Consider the following 22457-nt stretch of genomic DNA (forward strand, 5'->3'; position numbering starts at 1 on the left):
TCAATAATCATGACAATGATGATAATGAAGATGATGACGATGATATCAATTGTGATTGTGATGATAAAGACAATGGTGGTTACAGTGACAATGATTATGATGATGACGATGCTAATGACCTTGGCCAAACTTCCCAATTTTTAAATGTTGTCATTATCATAATCATAATCATTATCTTTGGCATCATCATCCAAGTCATCATCATTATCATCATTGTCATCTAGGTCATGATCAACAACAATAATGGCATGAATGATGATGACGATGTCAATGATGATGATGTCCATGACAACGATGACAACAATGATGATAGAAATTATAGTAATGACAATGAAGGGGATGATGAAAATGATAATGATGTTGACAATGGTGGTGATGATCGTCATCATTGATCATCTCTCAAAAATAGAGTTGTTATTTCTCTTGCATATATCATATGTGTCCTAAACTACCATTTTCTAGCACTCATCACATTTTTTGGGTTGATGATATTTCTTGCGACACCTATAATCATGAACAATTGATGACAATGTCCATAATCATGATGATGATGATGATGGCATGAATGGTGATTATGATGATAATTCAATCATGACAATAAAGATGAAAATGATGGCAATGATGATGATGATGATGATAATAATGAAGATGATGACCATGATTATGATGATGCCAATGACCTTACAGTCTTATGGATTCACGAACTTACTAGTTTCAAGACCATATTCTGCATACACATTACTATCAAACTTTTTACATTTTCCACCTCTCTTGGCATATCTTACTACAATGGTGGTGTCAACATTAGAAATATATATTGTTGTAATGATGGTTCTAATGTTAGCACCATAAATTTTTTTGTTAAATTTTGGTTTAAAACATTGATTTATGTAATTATTTGGACAATCTATGTAAAAAACTAAATAACATACAATTATTTTGACTACAGTCCCATGGATTTTCATGAAATCATGAGTTTCAAGACCATTTTCTACATACATATTATTATTAAACTCTTTGCATTTTCTATCCCTATTGGGATATCTTGTTGTAATAGCAATATTATCACTAGAAAGATATCCTGTTGTAATGGTGGTGTTAGTATTAGCACTAAAAAAATTGTTAAATTTTTGTTTAAAGTTTTGATAAAGTTGTTTTTTTCCTTTTATTTTGTCTATCTTCTTTTTAATTATATTTTTTTGCAATAAGAAAGTTTATGTTAAATTTTGGTATTAACTATTTCTAGGTCAAATCATATGTATTAACCATTTTATTTGTGCTACAAGTCTAATTCTTGGGACAAAATTGAGCTTTCAAATAAGTTGCAAAGAGCATATAAATGGAAGAATAGCAATGACAACTATTTGTATTGTCCAATTGTTCAGGATATCATGTGTGAAAATATTCAACATTTTTAGTAACAATGGATTAGAGGTGAGCTTGTAATTGTACAAAATGTTTGGATGATACATCAAAACAAAGTTGGTTTTATCGATGTGCTTAGGATCTATTTTGGATAAGAAACCCTAGGTTTTGGAAGTATGCAAATAATTAATTTGGTCTACCTTTGATAATCAATGAAATTTTATTTCTTTTTCCTCATCAAACCAAGGAAGATATGGCAATAATCCTCATCAGAAAACAACTTCTTGTTGAAGATTTATAATTGGTTGCAAAAGTTCAACAACTGATTATAGAATTTTTTAGTTTCTATTAGGGAAACAATGTTATTATAGGTTTTAATAAACATAGGTCATTCTTGGTATTTGTTTCACTTTGATGATGACCTCTTATGACCAATATATGAGATTGTGAATTTGTTGATATTTTTTAGATTACCAAGTAGAGATAAGTAATGCCTCTAGCACCTTGAATGGTGGAATAGAAGGCGTTGCAATAGGAAGTAAACTCCATTCCCCTTCACCTTTGTCAATACCTTTAGAGGCACCTACAATATATATTCCTTTTTTGACTCAATATGAAGTTATGATTTTTTCCATTTCCTTTGCATACCCTCCCTTCAAGGGGATCCTCACAAGAAGATCTCATGGTTGAAATATTACAACAACAAAACGAGACACACCATATCCTTACAAGGTTTCAAGGGAGGGATATTGAAAAATAACCATCTTGTCCCCTATAACCCTTAAGACCTTCTCGACACATAAATGAAACAACAAACTTATTACATGGACCGAAAGGTAGATCTCATTATTCAGGGCCTAACCCAAATAGAAAGAATCACACTATGGATTAAGCATTCACATTGAGTTTTGGTAAAATCAAGGACCTCCTTTCAAGACTGTGATCTTGTTTTAGCATTCTTAAATGAAATATTAAAACCCATATTAAAGAGTGGAGATTCACACCTTAGCCTTTGTAACATTTTCCCAAGACAAATCTATCTAATGGACTAGCTTGGATATGTCAGGTATTGGATTTTGAGTGCCTAATCAATGCTTTTGAGTCCAACTCCCTAACCCCAACTAAAATTTAGTCCTAATGAAGAGAAAACTTGAACAATCCTCCTAAAAAGAGGTATTTTCCCTTCCTTTTGATTGATTTACAACAAACCTTAGTGTCTTTTCTTCCTTATATTTCTCTTCCATTCTCCAAAAAAAAATCATTAATCTTATATCATAAACACTTTATATAAGTAAGAATTGCAATCATTTTCCTCAAATCACTGGGTACCATTACACCTTAACCCATTTAATTGGACCTAAGTCCATGACAAAAGCCACCACACTCTAATATGGTTCCAGTTGTCTCTTCAAAACTAGGGCATAAGAGACCTTACATGCCAAATGGTTAAGTCATCCCAAACTTGTGGGTTTTTTTCCTTAATGGAACACATTCTAGCTAGTGCTCATCAAACACAATCCACTAACACCACTAACACACACCAAAAGTCTAATATACCCTTAAGATGTGGCATACACGCGAGCACTTAGATTACACCCCTATAAAATGTACCTTCCACTTTGGAGATCTGAAAATAGTAATATTCTTACCCAATATGGCCTATTTGTTGGATTTTTATAATTTTCTCCTTATCAATCCTTGCAACTCCTTGGCACTCCATGAAAAATATACTCCAATGGTCACCTTCCAAGTTCCAACACCTCCTTTTGCAACATGAAATAACTAGTGATATATGTTGCAACAACCTTGCCAAATTCTTTAGTGGGTTGCACATCTATTTCACATTTCTTCTTCATCTTGCAAAGTGGTAGTGCCAAGGAGAGGGTATGAACTTCGATCAAGGAATGTTCACTTAGTACCACTGCTAAGTTTCCTTCATGCAACTCATCAAATGTCTTAAGTTTGCTTCACAACTTCTCATGGTGCTTAACTTACTTGTCTACACCTCTAAGTGAGACTACACCCCCAACCTCTCTAAGTATTCCACCTATTAAACCCTTGTTAGATTCTTCTTAGATGTGCATTCATGCCTCAAGCAAAACATAACACTAGCATCCCAAATGTGCATGCTCGTTCCATATTTTAATGCCTCATGGAAACCACATTATCACACTACTTAAAATGAAATGTTCACATCTTAAGGCAAAGCACCTACTTTGCTTATGACAACCTAAAATATGTGAGTGACTAGGAGAGAACTCCATTTTCTCAAGATGAAAACATAGGATCTTACAACCCCATTCACACAACAATTTGAATATTATTATTATTATTATCAAAGTTTAAGGTCACAGCCAAGCCAAACACAAAATTGGTGTATGAGACCCCCTTGTTTGTGGGACAAGGACCCAGCTCTGCGTATCAATTTGAATGTTAAGTCTACGAAGACATACATACTCTACCTCGCTCTAGTTTTGAACCTAAAGAAGGATACATACCCTATTCCTTCAAAATTTGTCATATGACTTTTTAAGAAACTAACACTTGATTCTAACTATTAAATCCACTTACTATATACTCTCTTTTATTTACACCCACCTAATATGCAAGAACACTTAAATGTTTTCAATACAACCAAGTTAACAACATTTGTTTCCCTAAGGCTTTGCTTCCATAAAATTTAAGAATCATTACATAGAAACCATAACCTTAAAATTAGATTATTATAAATACCACCTAATATGTTAACAAAAACGTGTAAAAACCCTTGGTTTCTCAAATACAACAAAAATCTGATGTAAGTGAAAATTAAAATATTGCCTCTATTGTTTTTTCACGAAGGGAAATTTCAACGTTTTTGAAAAAGTTGAGCGTTAATTTTTTTTTACAAAACCCCTCTTGTTAATTTTTCTTTACAAAACACCTCCCAACCTAGCTTCATTTACGTTATCTATTCACTTTTCACAAAGATGAAGTGAAAATGAGATCGCAAAGAGTTGTGAATTGGGGTTTTACCATTAGCAGACCCAATATCAAACCTCACCATGGGATCTTCAGTACATTGGTGGCGCCAAGGTATTCCATTTTTAACTTCAATGAATTTCCACCCCACATTCAGTCTTCCACAAATAGAGTACATGCACTTCATGTCTCTCGTTCAAAATCCATTGCTTTTTTTGCAGCCACACTTGAATCTTTAGGCTTTAATTTCGGTGTTGCATTCTTTTACTGTTTGTAGGGATGGCATTGGAATTTGATGAGTTCAGGTCATTTAACATCGTAAAGGAGCAGGAACAAAAGACTCGAGTAAGAGGCTTAGATGCTTAGAAGGCCAAATTGCGGCCACCAGGGCCATTGCGAGAATCCTCCACACCTCATCCAACCCTAAGGGAATGGACAAGATGCTCCAGAGCGTTGACGATGTTGTCACAATTGGTAAGATCATGTTCCATTAATTCATTCACTATTTCATGATCGGTGAAACCCCTTAAAATTTATGAAAATAAGTAGAATTTACTTTTAAAATGTCTGATTCATAAGTAGAAATTACTTTTAAAAAATTGCAGATCTTTTGCAAGGAGTGAAATAAACAAATAATCTACGATTTTCTCATTCTTTCTCACAAACAACGAGGCCCACTAAGCTAGATGATTTGCATACGTCGTTTCCGACCTACGAAAGTTCTTGAAATTGGTGAATGTGTTGAGATGTTACTAACATTGAGATATAGATGCTTTCCAGGGATATACTTGGTGTAGAGGTACTTTTCTAAGGGATTGGTCCCTTCAAACCATACCAATTTTTACACTTTCAAAGGTTGGCCTTTTTCATATCAGTTTAATATTTTGTATTGAAAATTAGATCTAGTTTACTTGTTCATTAACTTCAAGAACAATTATAGGTCAGCTCTAAAAAAATTAAAATGTCAACAAATTTGTGGATTAGGTTGGCCTTGCTCCAAATACTAACACATGTGTATATATAATCACATATTTTCCTTTTTAGATCTTGATCCACTAAACAAAGAGGCCCATTACCTGCATAGTTCTGTCCCAGACGTCAATATCAGCACTCATAGACAATAATATTATTAATTCATCAATTGTGTGTGCCTTAGGGTCCCTATTGGTTTTTATATTTTGATGGAGAAACCTTTGACATCACACCTTTTACCATAGAGATGTTGTTGTTGGATAGAAATATCATAGCTGTCTTACACCAGACATATAAATGGTTATCATATATGACAACAAGAAGCAATAGCATATGAAGATGTGGTAGACCTTAAACTTTTTGCATTGAATCCATTACTTTTTCTTCCATGGTAGGATTCAACCAAGGGTCAAACATGAACACATCAACAGTAGCAATTAGTTCCATCCTTACTCTTGTAGCTTCAAACTTTTCTAAGAGGAAAATGTTGGAAAATTTATTAGGACAACATGTTTAACTTTACATTTTCCTTTCTTGACGTTTATATGTAATTATTAGGTTCTTATTAACTTTATTATGTTTATGTTCTTCTCATCAAATAAATTCCAAAACAATGAAGATCAAATGAACACAAGATATAGACTCCATGCTAGGGAAAAACCCCACAACTTGGGGAAAACCTGAACAATATCCTTCTTTTAGAATCAAATCAAAATGAGACCTCTAAGACCCAAACACCAAAGACCAACCTCATCCAAGATTCAACTCTTTCTTTCAAGAGTCAAAGTCCAAATCAATAAGTCTCTCTTCTACACTTTCAGGGTCTCGTCCCTCTGAACATATCCTCCCACTTTGGTCTATATGGGTGACTACAACTTTGGCCTTATATGAGTGATTGTAACTCGGACCATCCTACAACTTTGATCTTGAATGGTGACTTCAACAGAAAAAATAGTGAATTGTCTAAGGCTGCTTCTTTGACATGTTTCTCGTTGTCCTTATGATCCTATTCACCTCAGGTTGGACCACACATTTATTTTTCAAATGAATTGATCTCTTCATCAATATATACACTTATTTAAAAGTCAAATGCTTCATCTTCAAGGCCGGCTTGAGTAAGGTAAGGCTGAATCAAGCTTGGAGTGGTATAATGGTTTATACATCAGATACATTATTACAATTTTCCAAATAAGTTATTTACATTGACACTTAGACTAATGATGATCCTAGAAGCATTTTAATTAATGCTTGACCTAATGAAAAAAATGCAATAAGCATGAAACCCATGCCAAAAATAATTTATGTTTCTTCTTTACATCATATGACAATAATGAAGCTCAAACCTAGTTACTTTTCCAACACTCCCTCTTAACCAGGGAGGTATTCATAATGACTCTACAAGTCCATCTCAAATTGAAATATTCTCATAAGAAGGGATCCAGATTGATAAACCTCACTCCTCATAGCCAACATTGTCACATTACCCAAGGCCTTGACAAGTACACTCTATCTCTCAAAATATTGGAGCACAATGGTGGGAGGAATTTCATAGGACACCATACCGCCTCATCATGGTACATACTCCACCTAGGATACCTGGAGTAATCCTACCACTAGGCCATTATTATCTAAGTCCATGTGACTTAGGATATTCATCTTAATCCAGCACATTACATGACTCAAGAATGCCTATCCAAGATGGTTATCCAATCCAACGTTCTCCTTACCCATGTCCATGTACCTGACTTAGGACATCAATCCTAATCCATCATAGTACCTGACACAAGGAGAACCAAACAAGTAATCATTCTCCATATTATGATGCATGCACTAGACTTACGGTTTTTATTTTGGGCATAGTACATGACACAAGGATAACCAAGGTCCAACCATACTCAATCAGGGAGGATATCCATATTCTCCTTTTAATCAGAGAATAGACCATACTCCTTTCCAAGGAGACTCCTTTTACTCCCTCTCTAACCTAGAGGAGATTCCCGACTTCATAATCACAAGTCCTCTTACTTGTCTTTCATAAAATCACATGGCTCCCTCTTTCCACCGCATCACATAGTATAGAGCACGCTTCCTTTCATGGTATTTTGAATTATGGAGCCATCTTCTCATGATAGATTTTGGGTCATCCATCTTGCACATCACTTTTTGTCTTGGCTTTATCAATGAAGGCTTTCTATTGGGCCTTCCCAAACTTCAAGCTAGTCATGGCTTCCTCATGAAAGTGATATTCCTTCTTGACCTTCAAGTTATCTTCTCACATTGCTACCTTCCAATCCCAAGATGAGCACATCTTGATCTTCATAGTTTTCAAGTACGAGAGATTCAACTTCTCTTAATATTCTTCAAGTATTTCATCCACACAATTGAACTTGCCTCACTTATCATCATGAATACTTGTAACGTTTATCTAGGTAGAAAACAAAATGTTAACCAGATAACCAATAATAGATGTTAACAACATAATTACCTCATCATGACGACCTTCTCAATAAGGCATCAACATATTCATAGACCATCTCCACACGAGTCTACCTTTATGCATCAGAGTTCCCAAGGATCCAACTTGATTACCAAGTTACCATATTCTTCTGGAGATCATGTTAGATGTTGAACGCTTAGATTCTAATGATAAAATCTCAATATTTCATTCTTTCTAAAGTAAGTCAACTTCATTTTTCTAGGCATCATAATTTTTTTTTGCAAGATTTATATAAGTCCTATCAAAAAGTTATCTTTAAATATGCATTGCTATGCTTTCTTTCAATCATCTAGCTATTAGACCTTAAATGATTCAACATCTCATTTTCAAAGAGAAATGGATATCTATCCTTGTGAGGCTACAACCTGACCAATTGCACCTTATCATCCTTATGTGTCACAATGCTTCTTCAAGAACCTCCAAAGTGATGGTTCTTTATAGGATATTGAGGACCCCCCTTAGCAAAAATTATTATCTCTAACATAATTTTAGACAATGAAAGGATGATCATTATGCAAGTTGATCTCAATTTTTTCATTTCCAAAAGACTAGATGATTTAACTAGGAAGACTCTAGACATGCTACTATCACATGATGCCATACTAAATCAAAAAATACAATAATGCAAGCTTACTCCTTTAATGAACATGATTACAGGGTCTTTACAATTCCCTCTATCCATCATGCTCACCAAAGCAAAAGATTTCTTTGCTTATCCTTCTCATTTTGCTTCCTTCATGGTGTGCTTGCATTAGTCACCCCAAGCAAAACGTACAAGCACAAGAGCATAATGACCAGTCTTGTTAATCCAGGGATTTCATGGAATCTTAGAGGGTGAGTTCCTAATGTTTCCAAGTACAAACCCTAACCATATTTAGGGACATGATGTCATACCTTAGACTTCATTTAATTCCATCCTTGCTATATACCCTAGACTACCTACAAACCCTAGAAATCAAGAGTTAGGGTTTTTGTGAGGGAACAACTAGATTAGGGTTAGTGTTTCCATATGAATAAGGTTTCTAAATACCAACTAGGGTTTACAAATCCTAGTTACCAACAACCTTCAACAAGATGAAGACTACAAAACCCTAGAATAAAAAATGTCACAAAAGCCCTAATACAATTCATGTTAGACCCTATATGCATAAAACAAATTATACGTACCTCAAGGAATGCATACCTTAGTCCTCCATGATCGCAAGAATCTGCTACAAATGCCTTCTACTTGTTCTCACAAGACATAGTCACTTCCATTGATTTCATGGTATTTCTTATTGATTCCAAGATGCCAAAGCAAAAGTATGACTTCCAATGATCTTTAGAATTCCAAGAAAGATTATTTTTTCAAGAGACTATTTTCTACTCTTCCACTAAGCCTGGTTAGAGTGGTTAGAGTTATCCTATAGGTGTTTGTACATTTCTTCAAACTATACTCCAAATATAGCTTTTTTCTTGAAACAAACCCTGAGTTATATATGTCAATATTCCCCTATTGTTGATGATAGGAATGAAGCTTATTATGCAATGTCGACCCTCTAGTTAGGTCTCACCATGGTTACTATAAAATAACTTTGATGTTGCGGTCTTGTAGCTTTTAATAAGTTGCCTTACTTCAAATGTTTGATTCCAAAGGAAATAATTTCCTAGTATAGGACTATGGTCTTGCCATAGAGATTCTATATGTAAGAAATACAACTCTTCTAGGCTCCTTCAGGACTTGGCTCTATTACATGGGGTATACCTTTCTCCATTTTGCACACAACCATTGTACCAATGTACCACTATACCACCTCTGCATCTTTTGGACTTCTAAAACTGTTGTTCCGCAATTTCATATTTATGAAATACTATTGTCCCTTCAACCTACTTGTACATGGAAATATACTTTAAAACCAAGCTCTGATTTAGTTCAAATTTTGCGTTCAATCATAGTCAGAGATCCAAACTTGGCCTACAAGATAGATAATTTTCTTCACCAATTTTGTACATAACTTATCTCCTCGACCTGCAATCTCTCAAGCTTTTGCCCAGAATTCTTCTAGCTAGCTTCGCTAGCCTCCTCCTTAATTTGTCCTTTAAGAGAGAATCATATTGGCCTATTTAAGTTAAGTATGCTCAGATTCTTTCTTCAGTGCTCGAGTGCTTCAAACCAAGTCATGAAATTGTCTTTTCTTCTCCTTCTTGATGTAGAATTTCCATGAAATCATGATCTGTTGATAAGAACAATCTGAAAAACACTTTCTTTTCTTACAAACACATAATTTCTCTACTCAATTTGTAGCGGAATTAGGAACAGAAATAAAAACATGATCACACAGATGAACAACACATTTTTTACAGGAAATCTATTTGGGAAAATCCTCTACTTTATTAGTGAGAATTTATTGAAGAAAATTGAGCAGAAGATCTCTTACAATACAACTGTTTCAATTTTAAAACAACCTTGTTTTCCCTACTTAAACTAAACTTGAAACCTTGTGCAAGAATTCTGATCTCTACTTCCTTACTCAAGGAATTCATCCTTCTCCAATTCCCACAAGCCTTTCCTAGGATCATACTCCTCTCATAAGCTCCACGCACAACCTTGTGCTTCCTATTTCTTGGTCTCACTAAATCATGCTCACCAAAACAATGATTAAACTTATGCCTTCATTCCTTCTTTTAAAGCAATTCAAATGGCTAAAATTAGTAAATTTTGTAATTAAGGAAAGTTCTTTTGTGATTGATGAGTTAGCATGAGTTAACTACTCATGTAACTTTTCCTATTTCAATTCAACCACTTGAAACTCAATCACTTGTGATTTTCCTCAGTCAACTCACATTAAAAGTCCAAAAACGTGACCTTCAATTTCAACACATCAGTTAACTGCCACCTAAATCATCCTAATTTTTAGGGACTGATTCCTAAATTATAGGAACTCATCCTAATTGATAGGGAATCTCCTAATTTTAGTAACTCGAGTCTTGCACAAGAAGGAACTCGTTCTGGCTCCTATGATTAAAGGCACAAGTCAAGGAAACCTTTTCTCGCTAATATTTTCAACACTTGATCTGCTTGATCATCTGGGGCGAGTGAAGTCTTTTGGTTTTCTTGTAGCCTATTCTTCAAGGAGACTCAATCAATAGAGATCTTCCAACTTCCTATCACTTTGACCTTAGCTGTGATAACATGTTGGAAAATTGATTAGGGCAGCTTGTTTAACTTTACATTTTCCTTTATTGACATTTATATGTGATTATTAGGTTCTTCTTAACTTGATTATGCTTATGTTTGTCTCATTAACTAAATGCCAAAACAACGAAGATCAAATGAACACAAGATATAGGCTCCACACCAAGGAAAAACCCCACAACTTGGGCAAAACCTAAACAATCTTCTTCTTTTACAATCAAATCAAAATGAGACCTCTAAGACCCAAATGCCAAGTCCCAACCCCCTCCAAGCTTCAAGTCTTTCTTTCAAGAGTCAAAGTCCAAATCAATAAGTCTCTCTTCTACACTTTCATGGTTGCATCCCTCAAAACATTTCCTCCCACTTCAGTCTATATGGGTGACTGCCACTCCAGTCTTACATGAGTGACTGTAACTTGGATCATCCTACAACTTCCATCTTGAATGGGTGACTTCAACAAAAAAAATAGTGAATTGTCCAAGGTTGCTTCTTTCATATGTTTCTCGTTGTCCTTATGCTATGATTCACCTCAAATTGAACCATGCATTTATTTTTAAAATGAGTCGAGCTCTTCAACAATATATACACTTCTTTGAAGGGAAAATGCTTCATCTTCAAGGCCAACTTGAGCAGGGTAAGGTTGACTCAAGCTTGGAGGGGTATAATGGCTTATACATCAGTTACATGATTACAATTTTCCAAATAAGTTCTTTACATTGACACTTAGACTCATGATGATCCTAGAAGCATTTTAATTAATGCTTGACCTAATGACAAAATGTAATAAGCTTGAAACCCATGCCAAAAATAATTTTTTCTTTATTCTTTACATCATATGACAATAATGAAGACAAAACCTAGTTACTTTTCCAACATAAAGTCGGGTTGTTTGTCTTACTTGGCATGAATGTTGTAGTGGACAAATCTCAACTCTTTGGAGGCATAGTCCCATCCTCTACACTTCTTCTATTGATCCAAACTAAGCTTATATGTTGCAACCTCTAATAGTCTTTGAAATGCTTGCCTGAAACTTTAGATATGGGCCAACAATACCCTGAATTTAAGAGTAATTCTAAGCCTAACACCTCCATAATTGAGTGTTACACTCAGTGTAGAATCTTATAGCTCCTAGCACACCTTTTTTTTTTACAATAACTACCTTCTTTTGTTGTTCTGTTCTCAAGAGATATATTGAGGAAAATTAGAGCCTAAACAATGCCTAGTGTATGTGAAAATTCCTACATTGTAGGAACCCCTACTGCAACAAATCTGAATCTAGTTCACCTACTTGATTTTTAATATACATTAACTAAGTTATTCTTTTTAATATTGAAGCAAATTACTTCTGCAACCTACACTAATTAAATATTTGATCTCATGAAACAAAAAATCGAGAAAAGAACAAGATACATAAGACACACTTATTTTTTGACATAATAGTGAAAATTCCTACACTGAAGGAACCCTTCCTGCAACAAATTTGAATGTACTTCACCTACTTGATTTTTAATTCATCAAGTTATTCTTCTGAATACTGAAGCAAATTACTTCTACAACCTACACTAATTTAAATATTTGATCTCATGAAAGAGAAAACAAAGCAACGAACAACATACATAGGATACACTTATTTTTGGACACAATAGTCCCCGGAAAAACCCAATGCGGGAAAACCAGTGCAGCAGCTATGAGGGTTTATTATTATGCAGGAGAAATATCTAAATACAAATCTAGGATGCTAATCTAGAAATCATTTACAGTGAAAATACTGGCGGAAAATCTGAGTGAGTTTTACCTCACTTCACACTGCAGAATTTTGGCTGATCCGACACAAGACTAACTAACCCTAGCTATTTATATGTTAGCTCTATGTTAGTCCTCTGTCACCTTCTTTTCCCTCTGTGTTAGCTCTCCCGGCAGTTCCAACAGTTCCCAGTAGTTCCAAAAGTTCCTGACAGTTTCGATTGTTCTGATAGTTTTGGATTCTGTGTGAAAGGCAGCTTTTCTACGTCAACTCTCTCAACCACTGTGCTGCCTCTGCATCAGCTCTCCTGGCAGTTATGGAAGTTCTAGGCATTTCGGTTGTTCCGGCAGTTCTAGATTCTGCGTGACAGTCAATTTTTTTGCGTCAACTCTCCCGACTACTGCGTTGCCTCTTTACAAGCTCTCTCTGCCTCTCTGTTATGTATTTTCCAGAAATTCCTTCTCCTGGATTCTCTCTGACCCTTAGCTGCAAGATCTCCCAAATCGATTTTCCTCTTGAGAACTTCTTACCTCGAAAAATTGATTTCCTCAATCTCTTTGTGTGTGTTTCCAAATGAACCCCAAGCCTCCATTTTATACTTTTCTTGTTGAGTCTTCAACAGTCAAGACTAAGTCTCTGAATCAAAGGTTGAAAACAACCTACTTTGAGAACTGGAAGTCTAATTCCAGAATGAGTGTATGTGTTGATTTTTAAGGCCTCATTCCTCACTTTAGTCTCCTTAAAAATTTCAAATATACTCTTTTCTGTCTCCCCTGTGGTAGATGTGTTGGTCTACATAACTTGTTGTTGATCTTGTGAAGCTATGGAGGTAGTGGGAGAAAGTGTATTCTGATCACCCACTAATGAGGAAACAAGTGGCACTTTACTGGTGATAATGTTCTCTGGCTATGAATCCTTACTTAGGATTAATTTAGAATGCAGCTTGGCCTTCTTTCTGTATATGATTTTAAAGCCTTCACTAGAAATCTCAGTCACTGAAGGTGACTCTTCTTCTCTACTCCTCCTTTTTTTATTTCTCCTTTGTGATAGGAGTCTGCAGTATTGAAGATGACACCAACTGCTCCTCTGTCTCTTGTAGGGTGTTCTTAGTCCATTCTAGTTTGTATTTATATCTTTCAATCTCTGGTCTGGTTGTGTGAAAATAAGCAGTAGACTTGCTTTCTACCCTTAACTTGGAGATGACTCCCAATGGATCATATGACGAGGTGAAAATGAGGCTGAACTGCATCTCTTTCAGTAGTTTATCTGCCTCTTCCCCTGCTGCCCTGTTGTTGCAAATGAAAGGCCCTATTTGAGTTTTGATTTTGAATTGGGATTTCTTCTTGGCAACTACAAAGTGAATCTCATCCATATTGAGCATTTTCCTAATGTATTGTAGAGAAAAAATCCTCATTGGGAGGAATTTTGGCAGCTTTTAAGGGGCTAGCTCACACCCAAATACCCTCAGCTCTATGTAATTCTGATAAAGGTACAAATCCCCTGTCTAGACTTGGTCCGATAGCTGCAAAAAATTTCTAATTTCTTCACTGATCCTTGGCTCTGTCCTACTGCTTAGGAGACTGAGTGTTGGATGTACAAACATCTCTATGAATTGTTTGTATGAAAATTTGTTGTGTTCCTTCATTACCAGCATAGTCCAGAAGATCACTGACTGTTGATTTCCTTCTTCATCCAAATTTTGTAAGGCAAGCTTGAGGTTGTCTCCCTGAAAATGTAAAAACATATAAACTAACACAGAATCATATTTGAATACTTCCTCAATCTCGAATTTGATAAACTGCTCATGGATAGAATCTGCAAGAATTTGGTTGAAGTTAAACAAGATGGAAGGCTTGGAATCTGCAAAGAAAATGGAAAGAAATCATATAATTGCCTCATCTAACCACTGATCTGAGTAATATCCAAGGAGGTAGGAGATGACTGTGATGATTTGTTTGGCTCTCTCAGGTAAAATGGAGGATGGATAGGAAGGATTTTTCTTGGGTAATGGGGCATCTTCATTCAATAAAAGTTCAAGGGTTTTGGCCCTCCTAGCAAAGTCTAGCTTCTAATACAATTCAACCAGTGCTTCATGGGAAAAAGGAGTGGAATTCTCTACTATAGGGGCTTGCATCATTTGGTCTATAGCTTGAGGAGTGATAGTGAACAAAATTTCTCTAGTGGGGGCAATAATAGCTCTTTGGCTGGGTAGATAGCAAGCATGACACTTTCTAATGAATTCAGGGGTGTTGTGGGTACGAGGAAAGATATAGTGGGGAAAATTGGATTCCCACAGTTGAATATCATTGGATTTATCTATGAACTTGTCCTCAAGCCAGCAATACATCTCAAAAAGATCAAATTCACAGAGAGTTTCATGAATTTTATAGTCTCTGTCTGCCAAAGGGATGTGGTGAAAATCAATGGGAGGGTGGATCAAAGGACTCACAGGTTCTTTTGGTCCTTTGTATTTTGGAGGCATGATTGGATAAAGTTAAGGATAGTGGTGAAGTCTAGATTACAGGTTTACAGTACACAGAGAGGAGTTGGGATTTGCAAACAAAAATAGAGGTAATGGCCTGAAATTTGATTAACTGGCACTATCCCTGGCCCAATGAAGTTTTTGTAGCTCGGATTGGTACATCTGTAACAGAGAAATATCAGTGTATAAGAACATTTACCAGTGAATGGATGAAAGGAGGGATTATATAGTATTCTGGCTTTATCGTTGATGGTGGTGCAGGTCCGTTGGATTAACAATTAAACCATTTAATTGCTTAACGGTTTAATTATTCGAGGGAGCGGAGGTGATTGGCGGAATCAACGAGCAGATGATGTGGCAGAGGGTGAGTGGCGGGAGCGCAACAGATAGAGCAGTGGTATCGGGAGGTGGACAAATTTCTCTTCGAAGGGAGGGGGAGGCGGTTATTGGTTTCGGTCGAGGGGGCTGCGAAACCATATGGTGCTAACACATTGCAGTAGGCGCGGTTTTGAATACTGCCCATTTCGGACCCCCCCCCCCCCAACCATGTTAAAGTTTGGATGGCTGAAACATAGCGTGGGCCGTCAGATGTTGAGAGGTGGGCACGGATGAGGGGAGAAGTGGTGGGATGTTAATGCGATGTTACAGGACTTATGGTGGGGTCGGGGAATATATTTAACGCATAGTGGGGAAAATATTTGAGTGTATGGTGGGGTAATGAAACTTAGGAATAGGGAATTATATACCAAAATCACTTGATATGATGAACTTTAGAGTCAAAATCTAATCCTTTTTTCCTTTGCTTTGTGCATGAAAATACATTTGAAATTCAACTTAGAATAAAATCTCCATGCATTCCTCTAACCACCATAGTGCTTCTACCTACCCTTTCTCATTTCAATTCTTTTTCTAAGCTAACATTTTCTCTTCTTGTTTTGTAGGGTGCATTTAAACTAGCAGACCCAAATCATTTTTCTTTTGTAAAAATCTACCTCATCCTATCACTTATTTCGCCATTGATTCAGATTAAACTGTTGAATCAATTTTATTTCTACCTAGCTACTGATTTACCAAGATTAAACTGTTTGGTAAATCTTCATTCACTAACCTATTGAACAAAAATTTAAATGTGTTCAATCATGATTAAACTGTATGATTTGAACAAAAGTCTAGTCATTGTGGCATTCAAAAACAATTTGCACACAACCTTATTTGCTAATGAATCAAAAGAACTAACTTATCAGTAGTGGCACTTAGACTTGTAACACTTTCAGTATTATTTTCTATTTTTTCTTTTGTGGGGTTCTTATTTCCTTTTTTCTTATTTATTTTTTAACATACCTTATTTTCATTTTCTTTTTCATATTTTTGGAAATCATTTGAATATTGAAAGTATGTACAATATGAAATCACAAATACAAAATACCCAATCACCTTGAGATCCTATAATTTATAGAACACTAACAGATGATAGAGCTGTGTTTTCCTCCTCCTCCTCCATCTTTGTGCCACTCCCACTGTTTCCATTGAGGTTGACCTTCACTAGGTCCCTCCTTAACTCCTCCTATTGAAGATTCGCCCACATTTCCTCCCATGAACGTAGTTTTTCCCTGCCCAATATTCTTTGGACGAAAACTTTCCATTCATCTAAGACTTCATTCAGGGCTATTCTCACCATCGTGGTTGGCTGAGGAGTGGACCCCACTACAGAAAGTTGGTCTCTAGTGTCTTGACGACATTGAAGATATAGGTTCACCCCTTCTCCTTTCTGCATCCCTTCAAGGGGATTCAAATTTCTACCAAGTGCAACTTTCGGCCTCACTTCTCAGCACTGGATCTGCTCTTCGTATTTCAAAATCAATGCTTTGATACCATGTGACAATTCCTACACTATAGGAACCCCTACAACAGCAAATATGAATCTACTTCACCTACTTGATTTTTAATATACATTAACCAAGTTCTTTTTTTGAATACTGAAGAAAATTACTTCTGCATCCTACACTAATTAAATATTTTATCTCATGAAATAGTAAATAGAGCAAAGAACAAGATACATAGGACACACTTATTTTTGGACACAATAGTCCCCAGAAAAACCCAATACAGGAAAAATGATGCAGCAGCTCTGAGGGTTTATTATTATGTAGGATAAATATTTGAATACAAATCTAGGATGCCCATCTAGCAATCCTTTACAGAGAAAATACTGTTGAAAAATCTGAGTGAGTTTTACCTCACTTCACCCGACAAAATTTTGGCTAATTCGATACAAGACTAGCTAACCTCAGCTATTTCTACACTGGCTCTGCATCACCTTCTCTGTTCTCTGTGTCATCTCTCCCATCTATTCTGGCATTTCTCGGCAGTTCCAGCAATTCTGACAGTTCTAAATTCTGAGTGATAGGCAACTTTTCTGTGTCATTTTTCCTGGCTACTAGGCTGCCTCTCTGCAAGCTCTCTCCGCCTCTCTGTCAGTAATCTCCAGAAAGTCCTTCTATCGTATTCTCACTACCCCTTTGCTATTGAATGATCACTTAGTTCGAATTTCTCATCTTCCTAACCCCAGAAAATGAACTCTAGATCAATTCTCTCCCTTTGTGTGTTTCCAAATGAACCTCAAGCCTCCATCTTATACTTTTCTTGTTGAGTCTTCAACGACCAAGATTAAGTCTCTAATCAATGGCTAAGATTAAAACATGACTTGATCCGCCTTCTAGATCATTCTCACCCATATTTTGATTAATACCCATTAGTATTTTAATTTCTCTAAGTTCAGACTTAGGAACTCCATTAAAAATATTAATTATTTTAATAAAATACAATCCGGGAGGAATTTCACCAAACGATTTCTAGGTTCTTTAGAACTCATGTGCCTTGGCCTCTCCACAAAATTTCAAGCCTATAGCACTTCCGATGCTACCAAAAACTAACACTCCCTCTTAACGAGGAAAGTGCTCTAGCAAAAATGTCCACCTACATGTTGCTCTGTTTCTGAAACACCTCCTTTCTGCATTGTTGTTGCCACCAACAATGTGTTGTTGCTGCTACTGTACTACTACCCATGACACTGACACTGCCACTACCACTGCTACATCTGTACTATAGAACCCTCTCAAATGTTACATCTGCTATGCTGCTAGCACTGCCACTGCTAACACTGCATCTGTACTGTAACTCAGTTGCTGAGAGAAGCAACTGAAAAACATCCAAAATTAGCTGAACTTAACTGTGTTCAGCATAATATAATGAATGTCAGAATCTGACTGCTGCTGATTCTGACCCTTTGAATATTTTTCGCTGCTGCTGACTCCTGCACTATGTCAATTGGACTGTTGCCAACCTTTCTCTGTGTTGATCAGCCTCTGGTCCCCAGCTACTGCATCTATCCTCCAAACTATCCACTGCATCATCTGACACTAAGTCAATATCGCTACTGTTGAATCCTACACTCTCATAGCAAGAAATTTATCCAAGAGGTGGACTCCTCAAGGATCCTGCCCACATGTAGTCCTCCCGACTACAGCTCAATTTCGCCCCATCTCCCTCCTAGAGATGCGTGGGAACTCATGGCTTACTCATCCTCGTCAATATTTACTGAAGCAACCTTAGGATAATGTTTCTAATCCTTTTCCTTTTAATTCAAAGGACACTAGGATGCATAGTGGCTCAACTCGCCACAACTAAAACATTTCACCTTCAAAATGTCTTTCTTTTGCTTCAGCTTCTACTGTCCCTTCGATGCTAAAGTTGCGTTCTCCTCCTCCTCCTTTGTCTTTGTGCCACTCCGATTGTTTCCACTGAGGTTGACCTTCACTACGTCCCTCCTTAACTCCTCCTATTGAAGATTCGCCCACATATCCTCCCATGAAGGTAGTTTTTCTCTACCCAATATGCTTTGGACAAAAACTTTCCATTCATCCGAGACTCCATTCAAGGCTATCCTCACGATTGCGATTGGCTGAGTGGACCCCACTGCAGCAAGATGGTCTATAGTGTATTGAAGACACTGAATATAGAGGTTCACCCCTTCTCCTTTCTGCATCAAATTCCACTGCAACTTCTACTCTAGGTACTTCTTCCATTGTTTGGAAGAGCCCTCGTATAGAGAATACAAGGCTTCCCACATCTCTCGGGTTGTATCCTTGCTCTGCAAGTGTGAGACCACATGATCTTGAACTCCATCAAGAATGAGCCTCTTCGCCTTCCCTTGCTAGGCCTTGTACTTCTTCTTTTGATTGTTGTTAGCAAGAACATCTAAACACTTTTGATGTAGGCATCGAGATCATATTCCTCCATAATAGCTAAGATTATGATCTTCCATATGACATAGTTGGAGGCTCCATCCAACCTTGTATGAATTTATAGGGTAAGTTCCTTAGATAGAACACCAAAGGACACCGCTCACAAACAGATCATATATCAGTACACCAGTATTCTTGATGTAGTTAAAACTGTCAAAGAGGGAAAGAGTCCATGGCCTAAGCCAACGCGGCCACTTCAGGCAAATTATTAATGTAAAAGAAAGAAAATTTACATAAGCTTCTCTCATTAACGGTCACCTTACAAATGACCCTCCATGCTCTTTAAGTAGAGATCATGGACCAATCAAGTGTTAATCCATGATCAAGTGTCAGTAATACTGGTGGGAGAATGAACCATCAGATCACTTCATGTCTAGAACATATCATGACCATCGGATCGTAAGTTACAAAAGTACATAGTAAAGAAACACGCTTTACCTAACTCTACACTAGACCAAGTTATACTTAACTATTTCCTATGTGTCGGAATATCCTAACATCGCCCCTTAAGAACCACTTGGGACATGATTGAAGTTTGTACAAATATGACACAATAGGAGAAGGAAGGAGGCATTAGAGCCTATCCCCCCTTAGTGACAATTCTTGAACTCCAACCATAAATCAAAGTTTAGTAAACTTCGCCTCTGTGAGAGCCTTTGTAAATATGTCTACAACTTGATCATCAATTGAACAATATTGCACTTCAAGAACATGGTCATGAATGAGCTTTCTGATGAAGTGCATGTGTAATTCAATGTATTTGATGCGCTAATGTTGGACTGGATCTTTTCATAGTTGAATGGTACTTTGATTATCACACCAAAGTGTAGTCTGATGTTGTTGTTGAAAGCCAAACTCTGACAGGATCTGACGAAGCCACAAGGCTTCCTTACTAGCTTCTATGGCACCATGATCTCTACTTCTACTGAAGAAAGAGAAATGGGACTTTGTTTCTTGCAAGCCCATGTAATAGGTCCAGAACCAAGAGTGAAGACATAACATGTAGTAGACTTATGATCATCAGGGTCGCCAGCCCAATCGGAATCAATGAAACCAACCAATAGAGGAGATGCTTCTACACTGTAATGAATCCCAAACTGAACTGTACCTTGAACATAACAAGGTATTATTTTAGCTTCTTTCCACTAACTTTCATGTGGGTTTTGCATAAACTGAGCAATAAGGCCAACAATAAAGGAAAGGTCAGGATGGGTATGAGTCAGATACAAAAGTTTTCCTACATACGGATGGTATAATGTAACATCAACTTTAGGGGAAGTGCAAGTGACTGAAAGTTTGGCTCTAGACTAAAAGGGAGAAGGGGCCAGCTTATAGTCTTCCATGTGAAAGTGGTGTAGAAGATCACATACATACTTGGACTGGGAAAGGGAAATACCTTAATTAGATTGCAAGACTTGAAGACTAAGAAAATAATGCAAGTGTCCTAAGTCTGTCATTTCAAACTACTTTTTAAGGCTGGACTTCACATGGTTTATAAGGTTGGGATCACTACCAGTAAGGATAAGATCATCAACATAAAGAACAAGAATGATAAGGGACTTACCCACTTTCTTGGTGTAGACAGTATTGTCAGAATGCCACCTAGAAAAGCCAAAATCTAAAAGAAAGTTATGCATTTTGGCATACCAAGCCTGAGGGGCTTGCTTGAGACCATAAAGGGATTTCTTAAGCCAACATACAAGGCTAGAGTCTGTTTGTATAAATCCAGGGGGTTGTTCCATATATATTTCTTCATGCAATTCCCCATGCAAGAAGACAAATTTAACATTCATCTAATGGACTTCCCATTTGAAAGAGGAAGCAAGGGAAAGAACAAGGTGAATAGAGTTCATTTTGGCAACAGGGGAGAAGGTTTCAGTATATTGAATGACTTCAACTTGTGAAAAACTCTTAGCAACAAGATGAGCTTTATGTTTATCAACTTTTCCATCTGGTACAAACTTGGTTATGTAAACCCATTTACATATAACAAGTTTTCGTCCCTTTGAGGACCAAGATCCCATGTATCATTTGCCAATAATGAATGATATTCTTCATTCATAGTTGCATCTCAATCTGGATGGCCTAAAGCTTCTCCAAAGGTGTCAGGATCATAATTCGCTGAAGCTTGAGCCAGTAAAGAAGAGGCTCTATCGAACTGAGAACATGTACATCGTTGATTTGTAGGATCACCTGCAAGAGAACCTGTTGCATCCCGAGTAGCATGGACCCATTTTGAAAGCTAAGGAGCTGAAGGAGTATCCTGAGAAGGTGGGGGAGGATTGTCATCCTCGTTGTCATCATATGAAGAAGAAATATTTTCAGAAGTAGAATGGATAGAGAGAGGTGGGACATCCGCTGAACTAGGCTCGTAGGCCAATATATTTTCAGCAAACTTTACATCTCTTCTAATGATAACATTTTTTTATTTAGGTGGAAGAAGTCTACATCCTTTGACATCTTCAGAATATCCAATAAAAATACATTTTTCACTCTGAGGTTCTAAGGCTTTATGTTTCTCATTGGGAATATAGGCCCATGCTTCACTTCCAAAAACAAGAAAGTGACTTACATTTGGTTTAATTGAGCTCCATGTGTCTTTTGGAGTGATATTCTTTAAAACCTTAGTAGGAGTGCGATTTACTATGTAATTTTCACAGTTAATTGATTCTGCCCAAAAATTAAGACTAAGTCCTTTCGATTGAAGCATACAATTAGCCATTTCCATTAAGGTGTGATTCTTCCTTTCAGCTACACCATTTTGTTGAAGAGTATATGGAACAATATGTTGCATCTGAATTCCATGCTCAATGCAAAATTTGTTGAATTTGTTGTTAACATATTCTCCGCCATTATCAGATCTTAGCTTAAGAATTTGATGTCTAGATTGTTTCTAAACAAAGGCCTTAAAGGCCAAGAACATGTTAAATACTTCACTCTTGAGTTTTAAGAAGTAT

The 22457-nt window shown here is 36.6% G+C and overlaps 1 pseudogene across 1 annotated transcript in view; it reads left to right on the forward strand.

Annotated features, from left to right (window-relative positions):
- Window positions 1–4316: 4316 nt before the first annotated feature.
- Window positions 4317–22457, forward strand: part of LOC149160699 (uncharacterized) — a 43798-nt pseudogene continuing 25657 nt past the window's right edge. The window contains exons 1-2 of the transcript XR_016261468.1: window positions 4317–4440; window positions 4604–4800. The product of XR_016261468.1 is annotated as an uncharacterized LOC149160699 (transcript). The remainder of the gene's footprint in view (window positions 4441–4603; window positions 4801–22457) is intronic.

Source organism: Pinus tabuliformis, chromosome 5_2, assembly GCF_031772625.1.
Source record: "Pinus tabuliformis cultivar Carrire ecotype Pingquan chromosome 5_2, CPIR1, whole genome shotgun sequence".
Classification (NCBI taxonomy): domain Eukaryota; kingdom Viridiplantae; phylum Streptophyta; class Pinopsida; order Pinales; family Pinaceae; genus Pinus; species Pinus tabuliformis.